Source organism: Triticum dicoccoides, chromosome 6A, assembly GCF_002162155.2.
Source record: "Triticum dicoccoides isolate Atlit2015 ecotype Zavitan chromosome 6A, WEW_v2.0, whole genome shotgun sequence".
In the NCBI taxonomy this organism is placed as follows: domain Eukaryota; kingdom Viridiplantae; phylum Streptophyta; class Magnoliopsida; order Poales; family Poaceae; genus Triticum; species Triticum dicoccoides.
Window position 1 is genome coordinate 156,549,662 of NC_041390.1, and position 7,476 is coordinate 156,557,137.

Sequence of the window (7,476 nt, forward strand, 5' to 3'; positions counted from 1 at the left end):
CCCTCGCGAGGGGCCAAGCCTCACGAGGCGGACGACGCCAAGGCCTCCCTGGGGGCAGCCTTACTAGGCTGGCTCCCAAGGAGCGGAGATCTCTATGCAAGGGGCACCTTGCGAGGTTCACGTGATGTGAGCCGTGACGACCAAGGCCAGGCGGGCGCCAGCGGACGCAGTGTGCCAGTTTCCTCTTTTGTGCTAAAGAGGCAGGCGCAGGCGAGAAGTTCCGAGGCATCAGGCAAATGTTTACATATCGGTGCAACGAGACCAAGACCATCAAGACGGCAGGACGGAGGTCACCACAGAGCCCACATCAGCGTCACCACCAGAGTCTTTGGCAGGAGAAGACCACCTTTTCTCATGATAGCTTGTACTAGTTGTCTCCCTTTAAATTTGGCCGTTGTGGGATCCCTTCCCGCCTTGTATTTGGGAAGAGGACCAAGGCCACTATAAATAGGACTAGCCAATACCGTAGGTAGGGGGACTGAGGGGGGATCGGATCCATTCCATCCTCACATCCACAGCTCACTGAGCTCAAGAACAACTCTCCTCCTGAGGCTGTTCATCCATTGTACTAGTTCATCCTTGGCCCGTGAGGCAATCCACCAACACCATACTGGAGTAGGGTATTACACCGCAAGGTGGCCCGAACCAGTATAAACCATCGTGTCTCTTGTTCCTTGGGTTCGTTGAGCTAGGCCGTGAGATCGTTGAGCAAGCGAACTAGGGAGAGAGTGTTCTTCATGCGCACCCCGGAGTTCAAACCTTAAGGGTTAGCCGGAACCTGCAATCCAACATTTAGCGCGCCAGGTAGGGGGTACGCCGAAGTTTTCTCTTCCACTGGTCGACCTTCCATCGCCCGTGGCTATGATGTCTGATGATCCGAGGACCCACACCGACACCGACCGCTGGACTGCCTGGCCTACCCGGGCGCCGCCGACCACCCAAGAAGACCTCAACTCCGCACTCCAGGTGTCCCGCACACCGCCGAACACCGAGGCGCACACGTGCCGCCGCGCGATCTTCGGGCTACGCTGCAGCAACGACACCGCACACCCGACGGGAGCAGGTGAACATGCGAGTCGTGCTCATCGTGGTGCGGGAGCTGCTGCGGTGCAGGCTGGCGGAGAGCGGTCGCCGTGCACTGCTGGAGCGCGTCGCCGAACTGCTAGACGCTGCCTGCAGAGGTACGCCGCCCTTTTGCTCCTTGACCATGCCTTAGGTTGTGGCAGAAGCACGTGCAAGACCCCGACGAGCTCGCGCACCCTCTGGGGCGCCAGGGGGACCCGGCGACACCAACTTAGGCCTTGGCGCAGGCCGTCCTCCCTTGATAGCGCCACCACCAGGAGGGACAAGTGCTGGCGGTCTGCCACGAGAATGCGTCGGGATGCCACCTAGCGGCCACCGGGGCCAGGCACCCCGGCTCGTGGCTCAAGGAGCGGGACATCCAGGCGATGACCCTGGCGAGGCGACTGAGGACGCCTACGTCCCCCACATGATGAACCTGGAGTATGCACCAGGAGAAGGCCCCAACTCATTCCCTGAACCAGGATGGGAAGGCGGAGCGCATGAGACCGGGGCCTTCCACGTGTCTCCCGGAGGCTTCGCCGACCCCTTCGGCGACGATGACGGCGAGGTGCAGCCAATATCTCAGGAGCAAATTTACGCTAACCATTAGCTGCAGGTGAACCAGGCCGCGGCCACAGACACCAAGGTGGTGGCACCGCCCCCGATGGGGGTGGCACACTGGGGGCTGCATGGGAGGGGCCTAGAGAAGGGGCCTCCCCCGCGTCGCGCGGAGCAAGGCGCTGCACGGAGGTAGGTCCTCTATCGGGGGAGGCGCCGGCGAGGCCTTCCCTCCCCAGTAGAGGGCTCGTGGTCGCCGAGGGCGCCGCCAGCATCCCCTTTGCCCCTTGGCCTCGTCCTGGTTTCCGGACGCCCCAACGGTGGTCGAGGGTGGCGCAGGGTGGGGCCCTCGTCTGGCGATATGAAGTAAGGCTCACGCCTGTGAAGGTCTCCGCTCATGACACTCTCACGTAATAATGAGTGGGGATGTACACGCCCCGGAGTTTCCGGAGTGCCGTCCTCGTGCCTCGGGGGCTCCCGCCCACGTCCTAGTGAAAGCACCATGCTCTATGCTGGCCGTCGACACTGTCCCCCCAATGACTATGCTCACAGCCAGTGAAAGCACTTAGCTCCGCGCTGGTGGAAGACAAGAAGACTAGCTAGGTGCCGGACGTAGCCTTTTGCTTTCCTTCACTTTTCTATAACTCGATTCACCGCCCTTTTGGATTTAGCTTGAAGTCCTTTTTTGTTGCCAAGTATAGGGGGAGTTTTCTTTGGTCTCTGTTGGTTTTATCATATTTTGGTTGGGTGCATTGTTTTCGGGGCTCGTGCCCCCAACCCTCCGGCTCGGGAGCCGGATGGCCGGTCACTCTAGGCATGTCCGGGCGACCTCGGCAGGACCCCCTCGGGGCAAGAGCGTATGTGCCGCAAGATTGCCACGTACACATCCTGTCGCGGTCTGCAGGGCGCTCCTGGCGTGGCTCTCTCGGACAGATCTGCAGGATCCTCAGGAGGCGCAGGGCTGCGAGCCCCTAGGGGCTTGCCTCAGGAGAAAGGTGCACCAACAACCTCACGACCCACTCAAGGCCAGCTGAAATCAAGACAAGTCACAGCGACAACCCTACCCAAGGGCTCGCGAGAGCGCGTTCCAGGTTCAACTCTAAAGCAAGAAGGATAGAACGATAACTCACATACACGAGTGAAGGAAATATGCCCTAGAGGCAATAATAAAGTTGTTATTTATATTTCCTTATATCATGATAAATGTTTACATTCATGCTAGAATTGTATTAACCAGAAACTTAGTACATGTGTGAATACATAGACAAACAAAGTGTCACTAGTATGCCTCTACTTGACTAGCTCGTTAATCAAAGGTGGTTAAGTTTCCTAGCCATGGACAAAGAGTTGTCATTTGATGAACGAGATCACATCATTAGAGAATGATGTGATTGACTTGACCCATCTGTTAGCTTAGCACTATGATCGTTTAGTTTATTGCTATTGCTTTCTCCATAACTTATACGTGTTCCTATGACTATGAGATTATGCAACTCCCGAATACCGGAGGAACACCTTGTGTGATATCAAATGTCACAATGTAACTGGGTGATTATAAAGATGCTCTACAGGTGTCTCTGATGGTGTTTGTTGAGTTGTCATAGATCGAGATTAGGATTTGTCACTCCGTGTATCGGAGGGGTATCTCTAGGCCCTCTCGGTAATGCACATCACTATAAGCCTTGCAAGCAATGTGACTAATGAGTTAGTTATGGGATGATGCATTATGGAACGAGTAAAGAGACTTGCCGGTAATGAGATTGAACCAGGTATTGAGATACCGACGATCGAATCTCGGGCAAGTAACATACCGATGACAAAGGGAACAACGTATGTTGTTATGCGGTTTGCCCGGTAAAGATCTTCGTAGAATATGTAGGAACCAATATGAGCATCCAGGTTCCGCTATTGGTTATTGACCGGAGATGAGTCTCGGTCATGTCTACATAGTTCTCAACCCATAGGGTCCGCACGCTTAACGTTCGATGATGATCTGTATTATGAGTTTATGTGTTTTGATGTACCGAAGGTTGTTCGGAGTCCCGGATATGATCACGTACATGATGAGGAGTCTCGAAATGGTCGAGACATAAAGATCGATATATTGGGAGGCTATGTTTGGACATCAGAATGGTTTCGGGTGAGTTTCGGGTAATTACCGGAGTACCGCGGGGTTACCGGAACCCCCCGGGGAGTCAATGGGCCTTATTGGGCCTTAGTGGGAGAGAAGAGAAGGCAGACAGGTGGAGGGCGCCCCCCAAGCCCAATCCGAATTGGGTGGGGGCGGCCCCCCTTTCCTTTCTCCTTCTCCCTCTTCCTTCTTTTCCTAGTGGGACTAGGAAAGGGGGGAGTCCTACTCCTACTAGGAGGAGGACTCCTCCCCCTTGGCGCGCCTAGAGGGCCGGCCGGCCTCCCCTCCCTACTTTATATACGTGGGGAGGGGGGCACCCTAGAACACATCAAAGTTGTGTTGGAAATATGCCCTAGAGGCAATAATAAAAGCATTATTATTATATTTCCTTGTTCATGATAATTGTCTTTATTCATGCTATAATTGTGTTATCCGGAAATCGTAATACATGTGTGAATAACAGACATCAACATGTCCCTAGTGAGCCTCTAGTTGACTAGCTCGTTGATCAACAGATAGTCATGGTTTCCTGACTATGGACACTGGATGTCATTGATAACGAGATCACATCATTAGGAGAATGATGTGATGGACAAGACCCAATCCTAAACATAGCACAAGATCGTATAGTTCGTTTGCTAGAGTTTTCCAATGTCAAAGTATCTTTTCCTTAGACCATGAGATCGTGTAACTCCCGGATACCGTAGGAGTGCTTTGGGTATGCCAAACGTCACAACGTAACTGGGTGACTATAAAGGTAGACTACGGGTATCTCCGAAAGTATCTGTTGGGTGACATGGATCAAGACTGGGATTTGTCACTCCGTATGACGGAGAGGTATCACTGGGCCCACTCGGTAATGCATCATCATAATGAGCTCAGAGTGACCAAGTGTCTGGTCACGGGATCATGCATTACGGTACGAGTAAAGTGACTTGCCGGTAACGAGATTGAACGAGGTATTGGGATACCGACGATCGAATCTCGGGCAAGTAACATATCGATAGACAAAGGGAATAGCGTATGGGATTGATTGAATCCTCGACATCGTGGTTCATCCGATGAGATCATCGTGGAGCATGTGGGAGCCAACATGGGTATCCAGATCCCGCTGTTGGTTATTGACCGGAGAGTCGTCTCGGTCATGTCTGCTTGTCTCCCGAACCCGTAGGGTCTACACACTTAAGGTTCGGTGACGCTAGGGTTATGAAGATATGTATATGCAGAAACCCGAATGTTGTTCGGAGTCCCGGATGAGATCCCGGACGTCACGAGGAGTTCCGGAATGGTCCGGAGGTAAAGAATTATATATAGGAAGTGCTATTTCGGGCATCGGGACAAGTTTCGGGGTTATCGGTATTGTACCGGGACCACCGGAAGGGTCCCGGGGGTCCACCGGGTGGGGCCACCTGTCCCGGGGGGCCACATGGGCTGTAGGGGGTGCGCCTTGGCCTAGATGGGCCAAGGGCACCAACCCCTATAGGCCCATGCGCCTAGGGTTTCCCCCTAGGAGGAGTCCTAGTGGTGGAAGGCACCCCTAGGTGCCTTGGGGGGAGGGAAACCTCCCCTTGGCCGCCGCCCCCCCTAGTAGATGCCATCTACTAGGGCCGGCGCCCCCCCGGCACCCCTATATATAGTGGGGGGAGAGGAGGGACTTGATAGACCAGCCCCTGGCACCTCCATCTCCCCCCGTTACGTCTCTCCCTCGTAGTCTCGGCGAAGCCCTGCTGCTGTGACGCCCTGCATCCACCACCACGCCGTCGTGCTGCTGGATCTTCATCAACCTCTCCTCCCCCCTTGCTGGATCAAGAAGGAGGAGACGTCTCCCGTCCCGTACGTGTGTTGAACGCGGAGGTGCCGTCCGTTCGGCGCTGGTCATCGGTGATTTGGATCACGTCGAGTACGACTACATCATCACCGTTCTTTTGAACGCTTTCGTGCGCGATCTACAAAGGTATGTAGATGCATCTAATCACTCGTTTCTAGATGAACCCCTAGATGATCTTGGTGAAACGAGTAGGAAATTTTTTGTTTTCTGCAACGTTCCCCAGCAGTGGCATCATGAGCTAGGTCTATGCGTAGTTCTTCTTGCACGAGTAGAACACAATTTGTTGTGGGCGTAGATTTGTCAACTTTCTTGCCGTTACTAGTCCTTTCTTGCTTCAACGGTATTGTGGGATGAAGCGGCCCGGACCAACCTTACACGTACGCTTACGTGAGACCGGTTCCACCGACTAACATGCACTAGTTGCATAAGGTGGCTGGCGGGTGTCTGTCTCTCCTACTTTAGTTGGAGCGGAATCGATGAACAGGGTCCTTATGAAGGGTAAATAGAAGTTGACAAATCACGTTGTGGCTTTAACGTAGGTAAGAAAACGTTCTTGCTAGAACCCTAATTCAGCCACGTAAAACTTGCAACAACAATTAGAGGACGTCTAACTTGTTTTTGCAGCAAGTGGTTTGTGATATGATATGGCCAAAGTTGTGATGAATGATGAATGATCTATATGTGATGTATGAGATGTTCATGCTATTGTAATAGGATTCACGACTTGCATGTCGATGAGTATGACAACCGGCAGGAGCCATAGGAGTTATCTTTATTCTTTTATATGACCTGCGTGTCATCAAGAAACGCCATGTAAATTACTTTACTTTATTGCTAAACGCGTTAGCCATAGTAGTAGAAGTAATAGTTGGCGAGCAACTTCATGGAGACACGATGATGGAGATCATGATGATGGAGATCATGGTGTCAAGCCGGTGACAAGATGATCATGGAGCCCCAAGATGGAGATCAAAGGAGCTATGTGATATTGGCCATATCATGTCACGTTTATTGTTTGATTGCATGTGATGTTTATCATGTTTTGCATCTTGTTTACTTAGAACGACGGTAGTAAATAAGATGATCCCTCACAATAATTTCAAGAAGTGTTCCCCCTAACTGTGCACCGTTGCGACAGTTCGCTGTTTCAAAACACCACGTGATGATCGGGTGTTTTATTCAGACGTTCACATACAACGGGTGTAAGACAGATTTACACATGCAAACACTTAGGTTGACTTGACGAGCCTAGCATGTACAGACATGGCCTCGGAACACAGAAGACCGAAAGGTCGAGCATGAGTCGTATAGAAGATACGATCAACATGAAGATGTTCACCGATGTTGACTAGTCCGTCTCACGTGATGATCGGACACGGTCTAGTTTAACTCGGATCATGTAATACTTAGATGACTAGAGGGATGTCTAATCTAAGTGGGAGTTCACTAATAAATTGATTAGTTGAACTTAATTATCATGAACTTAGTCTAAAATCTTTGCAATATGTCTTGTAGATCAAATGGCCAACGTAGTCCTCAACTTCAACGCGTTCCTAGAGAAAACTAAGCTGAAAGACGATGGCAGCAACTATACGGACTGGGTCCGGAACCTGAGGATCATCCTCATAGCTGCCAAGAAAGATTATGTCCTACAAGCACCGCTTGGTGACGCACCCGTTCTCCCTGCAGAACAAGATGTTATGAACGCTTGGCAGGCACATTTCGATGACTACTCCCTCGTTCAGTGCGGCATGCTTTACAGCCTAGAGCCGGGGCTCCAAAAGCGTTTTGAGAGACATGGAGCATATGAGATGTTCGAAGAGCTGAAAATGGTTTTCCAAGCTCATGCCCAGGTCGAGAGATATGAAGTCTCCGACAAATTCTTCAGCTGTAAGAT